The 18,914-nt window shown below is 36.5% G+C and overlaps 1 long non-coding RNA gene across 2 annotated transcripts; it reads left to right on the top strand.

Moving 5' to 3' along the window:
* Positions 1-275: 275 nt before the first annotated feature.
* Positions 276-2,334, top strand: LOC110890501. Of its 2 annotated transcripts, none has more exons than XR_004871671.1 (4): positions 276-419; positions 567-767; positions 1,871-2,112; positions 2,198-2,334. It is a non-coding gene; the product is annotated as an uncharacterized LOC110890501 (long non-coding RNA). The 2 variants fall into 2 exon arrangements; XR_002564530.2 differs by having other exon boundaries at positions 2,194-2,334.
* Positions 2,335-18,914: the final 16,580 nt, after the last annotated feature.

Genomic DNA, 18,914 nt, shown 5'->3' with positions numbered 1-18,914 from the left:
CAAAACGGGTAAATGGCATTTTGGATACTTTGGTGGGTTGATATTGTACGGGTCAGTGTAGGTAAAACGGGTAAAGGATCTAGAACGCATACGGCCAACGTTTTCGTAACCGGTTCGGACCGGTCGGTTTAACCGGGATTCGCTGCATAAGCCGATCCGGTTTGGGTGTTTTCAGCACATGGTAAAAAATCACCCGGTCCGATCCGATCTCCGTTTCCCGGTTCAACCGGTTCGGGAGGTTCAACCTGTTAGGCTGTTATTTTCTTTTTTATTCGTTTTTTACCCCCTTTTCCCCCTAAAACAAAAAACCCTACTCCACTTATCCTTTCAGCCGTAACCCCCATCTCTCCCCACAACAATGGCGAATGAAGAATGAAGATTTAATAAAGATTGAATCGTTCAAGTTTAACCAAAAATTGGTATGTTTTCTGACTTTTCTCTTCAATTCTTTCCTTACTGCACTTATCTTTCTCTTCAATTTCTTTCCTTACTGAATAAAGATGTGTAATCATGTTACTTGATATAACTGATTACAAAGTATTACAAATCTATGAACTGCGATGCAGAGTGGTTGTGAGAAAGGTGTCGCCTAAACAAAATCGGTATGATACGGCATACCAATTCATTTCTTCATCTATGATTTCTTCGTATCTTCTAACCAATGAATGGATTGTGATAAAAAAAAACGTTATATTTTGCCGCTCAAATATTGTTCGTCAGTTGTCTCGTCCCACTCTGCTTCAGAAACGGAGATCTTCGGGTCTCTGGTAAGCCTTCTTTTGTCGTTATCTTTTTTCTTTTGATTATTTTTCGGTTGGATTGTTTAGTGTTATTAGGTTTCCCTGAATTCTATGGTAGTTGAACACATTAGGGTTCCGTGTGTGATTTAATTGAACCATTGTGCTAGCAAATTAAAACAATTTTCCATGCGTGAATATTGATGTCTGCTTGAATATTGAATTTCAAAGAATTGCAGTTGATTAATATTGTAACTTTGGCTCTTTGTGCATGCTTGTATTTTGTTTGTTGTATATCTTGCAACTAACCAAGTATTAGTTCTGCCAAACAAGGATTAGAAACTTGTCTTTGACTTTAGTTATAATTTTCACATATTCTGCTCCTTTTTTTCTTGCAATCTTCTTTTTTTCTTCAACTTCCAAATCCACATTCAATCTGCTACCTGATCATATATTGAGAATGATGGTAAGTTTAGTTTTCTGATATAATATTACAATAAACCATCTAATTATTAAGTAGCTATCTGATATGAATATTACAATAAACTGTTAGTCTTTTCGACTAAACACGGGGTTATGTACTTATGTTATTAATTTAGTTCCTTCCCCACTTTGAATTGGATGTTCATGCTCTTAAAATCTAATCATGTTGGCTGTAAATTCTTTCTTATTTCAAAAGTATGTGAGCCAAAACATTTGAAATTACCATCACTAATGGGTCTGCAAGAATTTCAGTGAATCTATATGCCATAGTAGTAGATGTTCCATACATGTTAAACCTATATGGTGTATATGTTTTGTTTTGTTTATATCAGACCTAATTTGACAATAGGGGTGGACATAAGATGACAAAGTCTACTAAAAATACATCACTTTTTGGGATTTCAAAAACGACATGCTTGAGCCTCCCTAACCTGTTTGGCAAGCTTATATACATGTAATGTATAAGCATATATGATTGTAGGTTTTTATAATAATTGTTTCTATATTATTATTTTTACATCTTGTTAACTTCGATCATGACGAGCCTCCCTAACCTGCTAGTGTAAAACTTTATTAAATTTTTTGTAAAATGATTTTTTGCACTATTATGACTAAAGTTTAATAAATATTTGTTGAAAACTAAAATCTAGGTCGGGGATGAAGTTTTCCTCAAAAGCATTCTAAACTCTACCGAGACTGTAGCAAGAGGAGGGTCCGGAGCTTGGACCCAAATGATCTAGTTGGTGGTATAGAGATTGGACTAGAATGGTGTGAGGTAAACGTTCAAGTACCAATAAAAAAAGATGAAAAGCTGGTAAGACCATATGGTTTATTTTCTACAATTCAAGATTGTATTGGTGCATCCATCGCATGGCCCAATCCATTCATCTCGGTATGTATTTATTAAACTAGTGATACAAATAATTTTAATATCATGGAACTTAATGCTTATACATGGATGGTTTATTTGTAGGTAGTCCATGAGGATTGAGAACGCATGATGACTCAAGATTTTATGCTTCTAATTTCTTTAATTGCTTTTAATTTCTTTGTTAAATGTTAAGACTTTATGTCAGATAATGTTATAACTTATTTATAGTTAGTGTTTTTGTTATGAACATGCTTATTTGAAATATAATGAAGTTTTATTTCTTTCATTAGTTGATGTTATACAATAACTATTAGGATGTTATATGTTGATGGTCTGTTTATAAAATTGGTTTTATAATCTTATTTGGGATATTAAGACCATTTTCTTGATATTAAAGTAGCTATAACGTTACATCATAAGGGCCCTAAAAATTAATTTTTAAGGACGCTTGTATGTGTGTCAAAAGATTAAAAGTAGGTAATCACATATTAGAACATTGTAAAAGTGTCCCAATATGTTTTTTTAGGACGCTATTTAAGTTGTCTATAGACATATTATGCGACCATAAAATTGGGTTCATAATCTTATTTGGTATATTAGGACCCTTTTCTTGGTACTAAATTAGCTATAATGTTACATCATAAGGGTCCTATCAATTAATTTCTAAGGACGCTTGTAAGTGTATTAAAAGATTAAAAGTATCTAAGCACATGTTAGAACATCGTAAAAGTGTCCTAATATGTTTTTATTAGGACACGATTCTGGTTGTTCAAAGACATATTACGCGACCATGAAATTGGTTTCCTAATCTTATTTGAGATGTTAGGACACTTTTTTAGTTCCGGGACTTATTACGACCCCTTTACATGAAACACTTTTACCGTTGGTCCTATTAAATGAAAGGTCTTATAAAATAGCATTTTAGGACGCTTTTGCGCGTACTAAAAACCTAGTTTTCTTGTAGTGGTTGATTCCGCCTTCGTACGTGAAGATGAACGTTCTCAACTGACTGTTTAGGGTCGGAACACGGTCCAACAAGTGGTATCAGAGCTCAGGACAAGGAGTTCATACTACTACAGCTTGATTCTACCGAATTCTTTGATTTCTACTCACTTTCTCTCATACTTTTTCGGTTTAAACTGGTTCCTACGGTTGAAATGGCCTGATTTTTTAGTATAACGTGCGAAACATAGTAATAACAAACCCTAGAAAGTTTTAGGTTAAAAATCGGATTAAAAATGACCTAAAACTGCTCGTGAATAGGTTCCGCTTATACGTCACTTGAGAGGTTTCGCTTTTTAGGTTCGCTCATAGTGACATGTTTGTTAAGGTTCAGCTCCAGAGGTCCGCTTATTGGGTCATTTAGTAGAGGTTCTGCTCGTAAGGTTCGCTTATTGTGACACATTAGAGGTTCGCTCTTGTGGTCTCGCTTATACGGACATCACATAGGTCCGCTTATTTGACCCTGAGTAGTTCCGCTCAAACAAACAACACTGATAGTTCCGCTTATTTGTCAAAGTTCTAGTTTCGCTTATTTGACACTTTCGCTTATCAGTCACAATAGCTGATAGTTTCGCTCATTTGTCATATTTTTCAAAAATTTCGAAAATTTTTCTAAGTATTGGCTGATTTTGCAGGTACATTCAAGATGGATGATATTTTCTTGAACCCGTTCAGCGATATGTACGCGTTCACAGGAAATTCCAGAAATGATGATACTTCATCAAGCAAAGAAAATGAAAATACGCCGAAAGAAAAGAAAAAGGAAGCTTGGGAATCGGAAAGTGCCTTCGGAACATTCAATAAACCCCCAAAGCTAATGGCTATCGAGGAGTACAGTTGGTGGTCTAGGAAGTTTAAAGATTGGCTGATGGCATTCGTATTTCCCAGCTGGAAAAGTTTGAAAAACGGTTATGAAAATGGAAACAAAAATGGTGAAACATTAAGATCAGCTGAAGAGATTGATGCATTTGTAGCTGAGCAAAAATGTGTGGCATTGTTATTTCAGTCTGTTCGGGAGGACATAATCTCTTTGATCGATTATTCAAATGCAAAAGACCTTTGGCAAAAGCTAGAAAAGAAATGTCTAGGAAGTACTGAAATTGTGAAAAGTAAAAAAGAAACTTCTTAGGAAAGAATTTGATATGTTTAGTTGTCTCAAGAATGAGTCAGTTTGTAAAATGATAGAAATGTTTGGTCATCTGAAGCTGGAATTAGCAAGACATGATATCAGATATCCTAATGAAGAACTTGTTGACAAACTGTTCGATTCATTACCAGACGAGATGGATTGGAGATATTATGCGCTTATGCTGAAAAACACTATTGAGCCTGCAAAGTTGACTGTGGATTTGGTGATTGAGAGACTTGAAAGTCATGAGTTGGAACTGAAGAAGACATATTAAGTCAATCATTCATCTTATCAACAGAATTTGGATTTGTATTATCCAAAGAGTATGATGCCAAAAGCAAATTCTCCAAAGACTGCATTTTCTGCTGAGAATGTGTTGGCAGCAAGCAAAGAAAGTCAAAGCAGTCAAAGCAGTGGAAGTCACAGTGGTTATCACGGTGGATCTTCATCATCTGCAAGTCATTCTGATGCAAAGTTTCAATGCAACATCGCAATAGATTTGAAGAATGCTCAGAATTTTGACGAGGAGTCGGCCAAACAGCAGATGGTCTTCTTGGCGTCAGTGTTGGAATCATATGAAGGGTTAGTAGCTGGGAAGATCGGCAATACAAATCTGACGAAGGAAGATTATGATCAGATAGATCCTGAAGAAATGGAGCTGATCAATATTCGTTGGGCTATGGCAAGTGCTGTTCGTAGAGCACAACGCTTCATGGAAATTACTGGCAGGAAGACGATTGGTGGTCCATCTACTAAGCTGGGGTTCAATAAATCCAAAGTGACATGCATCAAATGTAAGCAGAAGGGTCACTTCAAGCGAGAATGCAGAAACGCGTATGCTGATGAGTCGGAGAATCCTTTCAGAGATGATTACTGCAAGAAGGTGATTTATCACCAGAATAAATCTGAGCCGCCTAGATTAAAGCAGGTAGAAGATAACAGAGAGAAATCTAGGGCTCTTGCGGTGATCTACGATGATGAGGGGTATGATTGGAGCAAAGAAGTTCTACCGGAAGAAGATGCGGTTGGTTACGCGTTCATGGCAAAAAATGAACCTATTCCGTGGAAAGACAACCGTACTGAAGAGCAGAAGTATAGATACAGAAAAATGATTGTTGAGAACAGAATCATTAGAATTTCTGGTATATACCTGGAAGCGAGGAGAGCGAGAAGATGGGATCCAAACAGGGAGTGTTTTCTTGATGAGTATGGAAATATTGCGATTGATGACAAAACGCTTGATCTGGAAGCCATCATCAAGGAGTTAAAAGAAGAGGATGAGTATTGGCAGAACAAATGGTGAGGAACTCCAACTGAGAAAGAGAAAGAAGAGAAAGAAAAGAAGGAGAAAGAAGAGAAAGAGAACGAAGAGATCGAGAAATCAAAGAAGATTGATACTGGAGTTATCGATACAACGCAGGAGTTGACTGTAGAGAACCTGGGAAAAATGGCTGACAAAGTGCTGGCTGCTAAAGCACTTGAGGTAGACTCTAACTCCATGTCTGAGTCAAAAAGCCAGGTCAGCTCAAACTTGTCAACAAATGCGTCAGGTAAAAAGGTAAAAAGATCGAAGGAAATGTTGATTACAAAAATTGCAACAAAGAGTGCAAATTTTGTAACACAGTCACGTATCTCAACGGTGAGAAAGTTAAAGATCTGACAGCAAAGGTCAGAAGCGTTGAGAATCAAATTCTTAATCGTGACAAAACAGTTAAAGCTTCAACTGAACGGGTAAGAGAATTAACTAGCCAAATTGAAAATGATAAAATTGATCATGAAAAAGTTAAAAATGAAAATGAAAATGAAAGGTTAATTCTTGAAAACCGTCAGATTTCTGAAAAAATTGAAAAACTCAAAAGCACAATGAAAGATAGTGATGATCGAAATGGTAAAACTTTTAAAGAAAACGAGCATTTAAAAGCAGTGCTTAGGGTAAAAGAAGAATCAATCAACAAACAACTAGATGAAATCGCTAATTTGAAACTTAAAGTTCAAGAGGCTGAAATTGAAAATGAGCGAATCCAGTTGAAGCTTAACAGCTATAGCTCCGCAAGCTTTGTTTTGCAACACATTGTTCCAAAACCCATCGGCAAAAACAAAGCTGGCGAAGACGTGTATTCTGATGGAACCGGGGTGAGTTTTCACAAAGTTCCACCGCCGATTTTGCATAATTACACGAAAAAGGAATCTGGGTTGGTTGAAATTGGGGAAGAAAGCGAAGTTAAACTTCCAGAGAACATTTATGTCACATTCACATCTTCCAATGACAATAGTGTCCAAAATGATATTGTAAAAGGTGTTGTTGAAAATGTGCTTAATATGGATAGTGACACTACTGAGGAAGATGGGTGTTTCTTGGACAAATACATTCCGAAACAAAAGTCCAAGAACAACTTACGTGAAGAATCAAATCTTGTCATGTACAAGACATTGGGTTCGGATAAGTTGTTTTCGGATTCAGAGTTTCCAATTGAGAATGTTAACATGAACAAATTGACAAATGTTTTCAAATTGGTTGAAGTTGAGTTGTCAGAAGTGAACAATCTGAGTCAAACAAAGAAAGAAAAAGTTTACAACAAGAAATCTGTTAATCCACCGTGTGTTTATAATAATAACCGAAACAATTGGTCGGGTGGCTATCAGGGGGGTAAGTTTTAACAGAAAAGAAATGTTCCAAACAAGAGGTTTGTTGAGAAGAAAAAGTTTGTGAGTAGTTCAAGTTCACTTGCTGATGAAGAGAAAGAAATTTTTTCAAAGTCAAACAAAGAGTTCTTTGAGAAAAGAGCTTCACAAGCTCAGTCTGAAGGCACAAGTCGAGGTGTTGATACTCGAACTTGCTTTAGATGTAATCAAGTTGGTCACATTGCACGAAAGTGTACCAACGTGACGCCTAAGACTGAAACTGTGAAGACTCAACAGAAGAAAGTTGATGTGAAAGGTAAAACACCAATCGTTGTTGAGAAAAAGAGTGTGAAAAATGAACCCGTAAAGAAGTTGGTAACTAAAAACGACAAATTTTACAAAGGGTTGCATTATCTCGACAAGTTTGGAAGCCAAAAATTGAGAAGAAAATTTCAACTTCTGAGGTGAAAAAGGCTGAAGAATCAATTACGGTTGATTATGATGCGAATTTTCCACCTCTTAAGGCTGAAAATTTCAAAATTCAAATTGCGAGAGTCAAGGTTACACCTAAGGCTGATGAGGCCTGGGTGGACTCAATGTTTGACTAAACAGTTTGAATTGCCGGAGCTTCCTGGATCGCGAAGCATGAATCGGCATCTTTCTTGAAGTTGTTTAAGTGATAGTTTGTTATGTGCAGGATCTTCCAAAACTTGTATCCAGATGGATCATGGATAGTGGAGCCTCAAGACATAAGACAGGGAAGAATGCGTTACTGTATGATGTGAGAAATATCAACGGTGGTTACGTAGGTTTTGCTGGTAATCAAGGAGGAAAGATTATAGGTGAAGGAACGTTATCCAATGGGATCGTAACGTTTGAGAGAGTTAACTACATTGCTGAGCTGGAGAATAATCTACTGAGTATCTCCCAGATCTGCAACAGGATGTATACTACTCATTTCACTGACAAAGAATGTTTGATCTTGAAACCGGGATTTGTGATACCTGAGGAATGGATCATCATGAGGGCACCAAGAGTCAATGATCTGTACGTGTTGGACATGAGCGTAGCTACTACAACCACGGGTCAGGCTCATTGTTTCGTGTCCAGAGCAACTGAGAAAGAATCGAGATTGTGGCACCGGAAAATGGGGCATATTCACCTAAGGAAAATGAATCATTTGGTGCATAATGATTTGGTTACAGGAGTTCATGTCAAAGGTTTTCATCTGGAAGGGGAGTGCATTAGTTGTGTTAAAGGCAAGCAGAAGAAAAAGTCACACCCTACAAAGCAAGTCAATTCAGTTTCGAGACCTCTGGAAAGACTTCATATGGATTTATTTGGTCTGGTGAATGTCAAGAGTATCACAGGAGATTACTACTGTTTGGTCGTAACTGATGATTTCTCCAGATTTTCGTGGGTTTCATTCTTGAAAACGAAAGACGAAACATTTGACAGTTTGATGGCGTTGTTTAAAAGGAATGAGAATCTGTACCAAAGGCCTATCAGTAGAATTAGAAGTGATAATGGTACTGAATTCAAAAACAGTAAGATGGAAGAATTTTGTGATGAAAGAGGTATACTTCATGAGTTTAGTGCTCCGTACACTCCGCAGCAGAGTGGAGTTGCAGAACGCAAAAATTGGACGCTAATCGAGACGGCTAGAACTATGCTCGCAGATTCAAAGTTACTGATTAATTTTTGGGCTGAAGCTGTTTCCGCCGCATGCTATACGCTCAACAGAGTTCTTACTGTCAAGAAGTTCAACAAAACGTGCTTTGAGCTAATCAATAACCGCAAACCGAATTTGAAGTATCTAGAACCGTTCGGGTCACCCTGTACAGTTATAGAGCCTAATGGAAAGTTTGGTCCGAAGTGCATTGAGGGTATATTTGTTGGTTATGCCAATCCATTGCGACGTGTCTTCGTTCCAAGTGAGAAGCGGATTATTGAAGCAGCAAATGTTGAATGTCAAGGTCACACTATGCCGCCACAGAATCCTGGAGATTCATGGCGTTATCATTATGATACACTTTGGGATTCGTTTGACATGAGAGAAGAATCAGAGGACGATGAAGATTTCTTTGATGAGCTGGATATTTTGCGAGAGTATGAGTCGCAGCTAAGGTTCCCAGCGGAGTATTCTAGAAGACCTCGGGAAACTTCAAATGATGATGAAGCAGGTCCTAGCAATGCTGGTGAACAAGATGATAAAGTTGCTCCTGGTAATCAGACGGCAGTGAATGCTGATCAAGAAGCTGATAACTTGCTAGTATTTGACCATGGTGATTCAGATTCTGAGGGGGAGCAGATCCAGATATCAAGTCAAACAAACCAAGTTGGTGAACAAGATGCAGATCAGAATGTTACTAATCTGGAGGGAAATGTAGATGTTCCAAGCGAAGTGATGCCGCGAACTCTTTCTTATCATCCAGAGGAGTTGATCATAGGAGAATTGCAAGCAGGCGTTCGCACGAGATGTCAAATTGACCAGGGCCTTACATGTTTTTATTCTACAGTAGCACCTTTACAAACTGAATTTTCATTAAGTTGTTTTATCTCGCAGATCGAACCGAGAACTTACAAAGAGGCGCTTACTGAAGACTCTTGGGTCATTGCAATGCAAGAAGAGTTAAGTCAGTTTGAAAAGTTGGGAGTGTGGAAGTTAGTGGATTTACCGGATGGTCAAAGGAAAATCAATACAAAATGGGTATTCAAGTGTAAGAGAGACGACAGAGGAGTTGTTGTCAGGAACAAAGCTCGACTCGTTGTTCAGGGCTTTAGTCAACAAGAGGGGATTGATTTTACAGAAGTTTATGCTCCTGTGGCACGACTAGAAGCAATCAGAATTTTCCTAGCATTTGCGTCTTGGAAGAACTTCAAAGTATATCAGCTAGATGTAAAATCGGCGTTTCTTTATGGGAAGGTCAAAGAGGAGGTTTATGTCGGTCAGCCGCCGGGCTTTACTGACCCAATCCACAAAAACAAGGTCTACTTATTGGACAAAGCGCTGTATGGTTTACACCAGGCCACGAGAGCCTGGTACGAGACTTTGTCTCAACACCTACTCGCTAACAAGTTTATTCGTGGAAAAGTGGATGCCACTCTCTTCACTAAAGTCGTTGATGGTCATCTTCTGATAGTTCAGATTTACGTAGATGATATAATTTTTGGGTCAACGAATGAGAAATTGTGCAAAGATTTCGAACAGGTAAGGAAGCAAAAATTCGAAATGTCATCAATGGGGGAGATGAAATTATTTTTGGGTCTTCAAGTTGAACAACTACCAGAGGGAATTTTCATACACCAGACGAAGTACGTTCGTGATATTCTAGAGAAGTTTGGGATGTCAAGTTCTACTCCAGCTGCTACCCCACTTGCAACAAATCATGGGATTCACCCAGATCTCACCTGAGACAGGGTTGATGAGACACTTTATCGATCCATGATAGGTTCATTGATGTATTTAACAGCTTCACGTCCTGATATCATGTACCCAACGTGCCTCGCAGCAAGATTTCAGTCTAACCCGAGAGCATTGCATATGATTATTGTGAAAAGGATATTGTGTATCTGAAATGTACTCCATCATTGAGGTTATGGTATCCTAGGAAAGGCGATTTTACGCTCGAAGGGTATTCCGATTCGGATTTCGGATGCTGCAAAGTCAATGCTAAATCAACAACTGCAGGATGCCAGTTCTTTGGTCCTAGATTGGTTACCTGGCAGTGTAAGAAACAAACGTCTGTGGCGTTGTCTACATGTGAAGCGGAGTATGTTTCTGCTAGCAGTTGCTGCTCTCAAATCCTGTGGATACAGCAACAGATGCGCGACTACGGTTTGCAGTTTCTTAACACACCTCTTTTTGTTGATAATGAGGCCGCTATAAATATAACAAAGAATCCAGTACATCACGCTCAAACTAAACATATAGAGATTAGTCATCACTTTATTCGCGATTGTTTCGAGAAAAAGTTGATACGAATTGAGAAAATCCACACTGACGAACAAAAAGCTGATTTGCGTACCAAAGCTTTTGATAAAAATCGGTTTCAATATTTGTTAAAACTTAATGGTATGAAATTGCTTTCGGTGTCGGATGGGATTGTGAGCGTTGATGAGATTATTGTTGCGGATGAAGACGAGAAACAATCTGCAATGGTTTGTCGGTTTTTTACTTGTTTTGGTATTTAGGGGGAGTAGATAGTTGTAAATAGATATATTTTCAGAAAATACAAAAACAGTAAAAAAATGCAAAAATACAAAAACAATATAAAATTGAAAAAGAGCTTGTGTTTATAGGGAAAATGATAGTACATCGGCTAGACAATTACAGTATGCTAAAAATTTGTAAAGTCTAAATGAGTTAAACAGTCTCACTAATGATGTGTCGATAGGTTTTCGCACATTTAGTAGATTTATTCGGGATGTAAACCTAAAATTTCAAACTTGCGAAATTTGTGGGGAACACTACTTGGATATATAGGTAACCCCTGAAATCTCGTTTGAAAGGTCTCGTATTCTGATATACTAGGTTTTTATACTCAATGATGTCTGGGGTATTATTCCGGGACTTCTGCTGAACGGAAGTTCTGACCTAGTCCTTGGATAATACTTTCACCAAATGCTTGAAACATAGCATAAACCCTCAGCATGCAGATGAAACAATAAAATTGATAGTCGCTGCTGTTGTATCTAAAAGATCCTCTAAAGGGGACATACTGAAAAGTCGAAGCTGATATCTCTACGCATACGGAAGTATCGACCTGAGATCCCTCGGCCCTCGCATACCTAATTTATGTACAGATATCATTGTAGTATACTCACCTGTAAGACTGAATATTGGGATTCTGGATACGGGAGTATATTCAAGAGGTGGGACACATTAATGAGCTAAGTTCATAAAACATCTAAATCGTATCTTGAGTAAATTGAAAATTGTGTGAGAATTTAAGATGGATCATTATATCGACAATCGAGGTGAATTGTTTAAGTCTGAATATGTAATGAAGCTTAACGGTATTAGTAATTTGTCTAAAAAGCTGATATGATTCCCTGACACGCTCACCAAAAATAAGTTTGTATATAGTTTACTTTGTTTACTTTCTGCAATTTAAGTTTTCTGCAATTCATATCTTAGTTTTGAACACTTTATAAAATACAAAAAGAATTTATTTCTGCTTTATTTTTGACAAACCAAAGTGGAGAGTTGATTGTTGGATTCTCAGAAGATTGAAGCAAATGCAGGAAATTCTGGACTAAAGAATGAGGAGAGCTTATCTTGTTGCAGTTTGAGTTTTTGAAAAGTCAAAAACAAGTTCATTAATATGATACATGTTATTTTCAAAAAATGTTTGAAAATTGTTGTTTCAAAATCAGTTTGATTCGTAAAATGATCAACCAAGGTCATTAAATTGAACTTGGTAGATTAATCGAGTAATCAGGGTCATTAATTTGGATCTGAATACTTGAGTGGATTTCTAAAGCTGATTAAGTTTGTGTTTTATTGTTGAAAAGATAGTTTGTAATGTTATTGGTTGAAGTAACAGGTTTTTGGACTTCATTATTCCCAACGGAAGCTAATTGTCAAAGATTGAACCAGATCAAGACCTCAGATTCTAGCATATCGAGAGGGGGAGTCAGTGAAAGGGGGAGTCTGGATCAACAGTCAAAGGGGAGTCTGAAGTTAGAGTCAGGTAATGATCCTGAAACCTGTGAAGATAGAATGCTTATAATGTGAAGACAGAGAGTTGGAGAAAAGACCAAGACTGAAGACTCAGGAGCTGAAGACTACGTCAACATCCAAGGGGGAGTCTGTTGACGCATGGAATGTCTGTTGACTTCGTCTGCATTACGTCTTAGGTCAAGATAGGTCAATATAGGATCTAGAAAGTCAAAATTAGGTTATATGTTGATAGGTTCGCTTTTGTGAACATGTATTGAAATAGTTCCGCTTTTTAGTCATCAGATGGTTTCGCTTATTTGGTACTGAGGTAGGTTCGCTTTTTTGGCATGTCCCTTGGAGCGAATCTACAGGCCCTATATATAGTTCTCATGAGCGAAACCACAGGATTCATTCGTGTACGTTGGAGCGGAGCTAGACCATTGCTTGTGTAACCAAACTTTGTCAAATCAGTATCAGAAAGCAATAAAAAGAAAGGAATTGAATAGGAAAAGCTGTGTAACTTCATTTACGTTGATTCTGCCTTCGTACGTGAAGATGAACGTTCTCAACTGACTGTTTAGGGTCGGAACACGGTCCAACAACTCTTAAACGAATGAACCATAAAAAGTAACTCATCTTCGTCTCCTTAATCACCAAGCCTGACGTCGGTTGCAACACCAATGACTACCAAAGATGAAGGGCTTTAATTTTTATATAAATAAAACCTAAATAGTCATTGACCGACAAAATGCCATTGATCAAATGAAACAAAATTGAATAGACAAAATCAAAAAAATCACAAAGAAAAAGTTAATTAAGATAAAATGAAGATAGAATCCTTCCATATTGGTTTCCCATTATTGGTGATATAAAATTTATTTTTCCAATAGTGTTTCGTAGTAAACATTTTTATAGTAATGATTGTGCAGTTTGTTGATATGGAAGAAGATGTTGAACATGAAAATGGATGTGGGTTTTGATTGGTGCTTCCAAATTCATAATTCTGATGTTTTGATCTCAATAATGTAGGGGTGGTTAAGATACATATGGTAACTGACTATATTAAATTTAAAAAAAAATAGTGTTTAACTGTCTAATTACAATCATACCCTTATAATTTTTAAACAAGATCAATGGCCAGGATGAGTTCATTTTGTTCACAAATATAAAAATGTTCACAAATGAACCTAACCCTATATATATATATATATATATATATATATAGGGTTAGGTTCAGACGTGAACAATTTCTCCAGCATGAACTGATCTGGGCCCATGATTTTTATGATCTTGAGATTAAAGTGAGTGGCATGATGGTAATTATTTGGTTAATTATTTCTATTTAATTAAATACAAAAAGGGTATATATGTAATTTCCATATTGAATTGATTGCATAAATCCCTTTCTCTCTCACAAATCATCATATTCAAACTTTATCAACATAAAACTTTCTCTCTCCCCTTCATCATATCGCAGAACCTTTTTTCAACAAGACCTCATCCTCATCTCTCTCTTTCTCTATCCTCACGTTCCTCTCTATCTCTCTCACTAAAACTGACGGCCGGATTTGGGCTCCGACGGGTGGTGTTGTTTCTTGGGGGTAGCAGGTAGAACGGCGGATTTGGGCTCCGACTGATGGCCGGATTTGGGCTCCGACGGATTTAGCGAGTGGGGTAGCGGCTGTTTATGTGGGAGACGGAGGGGCAGTGGGGTGCTCGGTGGTGCTGTGATCGTTATGGATGACGACAGGGGTGAAGTGGCTCGTGGCGGAGAGGAGTGCCGACAGCGGCGGCGAGGGTTTAGGGTATCGACGAACTCCGACAACCCGTGATAACACCAGATCTATAAGTTTTCGACTCATTTTTTCGTTTCGAAACCATTCCGGATGGTATTCTTCACAGATCCATTAAACCAATTTCTTAGGTCGTTTTATTGAACTTGTAAGTTGTAACCAAACTTCCAGATCCTCCAACTTGTATTATTTCCGACAGAGGCGGTGGCGGTTGTGCTTTTCCGATGACCTTCATGTTTTCCGGCGACGTGGTGAGGTTGATCTGATGTTTATCGCCAGCCGATCTGATGTTTATCGCCGATCTTTCCGATTATCGCTATCGACAAGGTATGAAGGTTGTAAATTTTTATTGTTTTTGATGTTTAAAAGTTATTATTGTTATTGTTTGATTGAGGTTCTGAAGATTTTTTATAAGTTTGATTATTGAGAAAAAAAGTTTGCAATTTTTCATTGTTTTGATGTTGAAAATTGTTATTGTTTGGTTGAGAATTTGAAGATTGTTATGAGGTTCTGAAGGTTGTTGTTAAGGCACTGTACACACGTGTATTCTGATTTTGCTTGTTTTTAAGGCGTTGTACACACGTGTATTCTGATTTTGCTCTGTTTTTAAGGCGCTGTACACATGTGTATTCTGCTTTTGCTATGTTTTTAAGGCGATGTACACATGTGTATTCTGATTTTGCTCTGTTTTTAATGCGATGTACACATGTGTATAGCGTCTGTTTTTGTGATATCTCATATTTTTTGTGAATTATGCAAAGTATTAATTGCTGAGTTTTTTGTGTTATTATAGGAGACGCCGTAAACGAGAAAAGTGGAGATGGAAGGTCGATAAGGATGATTCATGTATGAGGTCGATAAGGATGATTCACGTATGTTTGTTTGCTTGGTCGATAAGGATGATTCAGCATACAACGCGGCGAATCGTTGTAAAAGACTATGTCTTTTTTATTTTTCCGATTATGTTGCGTTTATTGTTTTCACGAAACTGGAACTTGTAATTGTATGTTTTTTTTTGGTTTGGCAAACATTATGTAACTTGTTATTTGCTAAATATAAAATAGTTTTACAGATTTTGTTTGTTTATATGTATGTATTATGTAGCTAATTACACATATGTACCATGCTGAGTACACATGTGTACTGTTCAAAATCCCAAGTACACATGTGTACACCGTTGAAATATGAAGATTACGTGGATCTTAAAAATCATAATTCGAATTCTAGTGGTGAAATGTGAAAAATAAAAATGAAATAAAAGATATTGTGGATAATGAATTTAAAATAGGAAAGATGTAACTTAATTCAATTATTAAAATAATGATTTAAATCTAATTTTTTATATAATTACAATCATACCCTTAACAACTAAAAAGGAAATCAATGGTCCAGATCAGTTCACGCTTGGGAGGTTGTTCACGCTGGAACCCTACCCTACCCTATATATATATATATATATATATATATATATATATAGGACAAAGATCCGTTAGGAACCACCCTTTATTGCGAGAACCGCGAGAACCAGTGTGAACACAAACAGTAATACCTAAAAAAATCTAAAAAACACCCAAAAAAAAAATTTTATTTTTTTAATATTTTTTTTTTTGTAAAATTCGCTATATTTAGTTTACATTAAAAAAATAAAAAAAATTTCAAAAAAAAAAATTTCCGAGTCACAGTTATCCATGCACATGTGCATTTGTATCTTTTCTTTGACAAATTCCGTAATTCATTACAAATATTAGACAATTGCACTTTCATTTACACTACCACGTGTAATACACTACTTTTTACGTTAACAATATTAGAAATGCACATGTGTATCTATATGTATCAACATCAAATAAGGTGTTTCGGTACACTAATTTCTCTTTCATCTATCATTCCATCCATAATACACAAACATGCACATGTGCATTTTTGTCATTTCTTTGACAAATTCCGTAATTCATTACAACTATTAGATAATTGCACTTTCATTTACACTACCATATGTAATACAATACTTTTTACGTTAGCAATATTAGAAATGCACATGTGCATCTATATGCATCAACATGAAATAAGGTGTTCTGGTACACTACTTTGAATACACTTTCCCTTTCATCTATCATACAATCCATAATACACTACCATTACCTCCTACCATCCATAATACAATACCATTACCTTCTACCATCCATAATACAATACCATTACCAATATTTTCACTTTATTACATGTATGTAAACACCATTTATACAATCCAATCAACATATTACATCATAAATTGACAACTATAACCAAACCATCAACCACTAGATATAACTAACCAAAAAACATGTATATGGGCCTACTTCTCCATTCAAAATCACAAACTTTTTGTACCAAAACACGTTATATCATGGTTATACCTAATGATGCACATGTGCATTTGAATATTGGTAATGTAAAAAGTAGTGTATTATGAATGGTATTGTAAATTAAAGTGCAATTGTCTATTCCTGATAACGTATTACCGAATTTGTCGAAGTAATGATATATATGCACATGTGCATGGGTAACTCTTAACCGAAAAAAAAAAGTTTTTTTTATGGTGACGAAATATAGCGAATTTTTTAGGAAAAATATTAAAAAAAAATAAAAAAAAAATTTTGAGTGCTTTTTTGATTTTTTTTTAGATTTTATTTTGTGTTCACATTGGTTCTCGCGGTTCTCGCAATAAGGGTGGTTCTCGCATGAACCTTACCCTATATATATATATATATATATATATATATAGTTATTTATATATAGGAGAAGGATCCGTTAGGAACCACCCTTTATTGCGAGAACCGCAAGAACCAGTGTAAACACAAACAGTAATAACTAAAAAAATCTAAAAAACAGCCAAAAAAAAATTTTTTTTACTATTTTTTTTTTTTTTTGGAAAAATCGCTATATTTCGTTTATAATAAAAACAATTCGAATCACAGTTATCCATGCACATGTGCATTTGTATCATTTCTTTGACAAATTCCGTAATTCATTATAAATATTAGACACTTGCACTTTCATTTACACTACCACGTGTAATACACTACTTTTTACGTTAACAATATTAGAAATGCACATGTTTATCTATATGTATCAACATGAAATAAAGTGTGTTGGTATACTACTTTCTCTTTCATCTATCATTCCATCCATAATACACAAACATGCACATGTGCATTTTTGTCATGTCTTTGACAAATTCCATAATTCATTCCAAATATTAGACAATTGCACTTTCATTTACACTACCGTATGTAATACACTACTTTTTACATTACCAGTATTAGAAATGCACATGTGCATCTATATGTATCTGTCACACCCTGACATTTGCTTAATATCACTGCATTCAACCATAACAAACAACTATATGATAAATCAAAGATGTTCATCCATTGATTAAGTTTTGAAACATTACAACAACATTGATTTAACCCCAAAAACACAGACTTCGTATTCAGAATACAACACCAACAGGTTTTAAGTTCCATAAGGACTTTTCAAAAGACATTAATGATAACCAAGCTTTAAAACATGTATCCTATCCAGGATAGGATACACACTCTAAACCATTCGACACCGGATGACATCTTTTGTTCCAGACAACACTTGAAACTTTAACGCCCACCAGATCCATACTTAGTTTCCTGAAATACATGTAGTTTCAAAACATCAACAAAAGTTGAGCGAGTTCATCTGTGTGTTTGTAAATAAACCTTTGAAACCTTTGTAAGTATGTTTGTATGTAAATGAAATCCGGTATGAAAGCAACAAGGAATCAGATCAAGTAATGTGTAGCTAATACATTAATATTTGTGACGTGATGAAGGAAAACTCAAACCTAGCAAATTTGTCTCTGGGAATAAGACATAGTCACCACATGGGCCACCCTGGTCCGCATGGCTGTGGGCTCGCTACACCCAAATAGATCTATCACTCATGTCCCTCGGTCCTACAACGAGGATTAATGGCCTTAAGTGTTATACCCACCACTCACATGATCAAGTAGTACCCTTCCTTAGCTAACCATACCAAACCAAAATGTTTGTAAACAGTTTGTAACTGTTGGACCGTGTGCGACCCTAAATATTCATTATAAGGCAATTCGTCTTTGAATACAGAGGCGGAATCAAAGTAAACAAAGTCACAACAGCTATATCCTCTTAATTTCCTCTCTATTAATGCTTTCTGAGTCAATTACAATGATTTCTGACAAAAATTCGGCAGCACCTCGACTCTAATTCTGCTCCAACCGATACTGAAGTGAAATCACACACACACAAATATAGGGCAGCTGATTCCGCTCGAAATGGTTCGAGCGGAACCCCATGTGATTTCGGGCAGAATCACCAGGCAACGTTTGGAGCGGAATCACCTAATAACACTTAGGAGCGGAATCACATTATAACCTAATTTCGCTTCAAATGACACAAGTGTCATTTGGAGCGGAATTACACTCTAAACTCTATTCTTGATTTCCGAGCTATAACCTAACCTATCTAGACCTAAGACTCGATTAAGACACAGTAAACAGACATTCAGTGCACCAACAGACTCCCCCTTGGATGTTGACGAAGTCTTCGGCGTCGAGTCT

Source organism: Helianthus annuus, chromosome 11, assembly GCF_002127325.2.
Source record: "Helianthus annuus cultivar XRQ/B chromosome 11, HanXRQr2.0-SUNRISE, whole genome shotgun sequence".
NCBI lineage: Eukaryota > Viridiplantae > Streptophyta > Magnoliopsida > Asterales > Asteraceae > Helianthus > Helianthus annuus.
Note: the sequence above shows the minus strand (reverse complement) of the source record. Positions and strands in the feature narration are given on the sequence as shown.